The sequence below is a fragment of the Lathyrus oleraceus genome, chromosome 3 (genome assembly GCF_024323335.1).
Source record: "Lathyrus oleraceus cultivar Zhongwan6 chromosome 3, CAAS_Psat_ZW6_1.0, whole genome shotgun sequence".
Classification (NCBI taxonomy): domain Eukaryota; kingdom Viridiplantae; phylum Streptophyta; class Magnoliopsida; order Fabales; family Fabaceae; genus Lathyrus; species Lathyrus oleraceus.
The window spans coordinates 365,457,625-365,458,479 of record NC_066581.1 but is presented as its reverse complement, the minus strand read 5'-3'; positions in this window follow the sequence as shown (position 1 = coordinate 365,458,479).

The window sequence follows — 855 nt, the reverse complement described above, 5'->3', positions numbered from 1 at the left end:
GAAGGCTTTGAGTGTGAGAGAGAGAGTGAGAAAACGAAAATAATGCAACCGCCATTTTATGCTTCTGCACAAGGGTTCTATTTATAGAACCACTTGTGTGGGTTTCAAGCTAAAAAGCCCACTTAAGTGTATTTTGGCCCATATCTTATAATATGCCCAAAATCACTTAAGCCCATGGTACCTTACCATATTTCGTATTCTACTCAAGTACACCGTACCTTACGATGTTCTATAATTCACTTAAGGGCACCGTACCTTACGGTATTCCTTAGTTACTCTATTTCTCATCAATCCGTCCTTTGTGTGTGACCCTGTAGGTTTTCGTGACGTTGGCAATTATATTAAATTACGCATTTAACATAATAAACAGTGAGCGGTATCTAGCAACACATCACTGCTACCCAAGACACGAAAATGTCATGTGATCTGACAAAACCATCTGTGATAATAATTATGTGTATAATTACCCATTTGCCCTTATGTCTATATTGAACACAAGGTATAGACCGTGTCATCCTTGTCCAGTTCAATATTGGGCCCATAGACATTTATCCTGTTACGCATGATGGGCAAATTCCATCTAGGACACTCATGTCCCTCAGCATGCTTTGTGGAGTACCCATCAACTGTCTTTATGGTTATCCAGTTACGGACAACGTTGGATCAGCAATAAAGCACTCGACTCCACATCTAGGATCCATAGTGGTTTCAGGTCGAAGAGTGGTATACACCATTATCACCATGAGAATAACTTATGACACTTTGCATAACTTTCTATATAGTATTCTCATAGCGGGTCAATCCGGTATAAATATTACTCCTAATATTCATACCTATGTTTAAGACTTGATAACT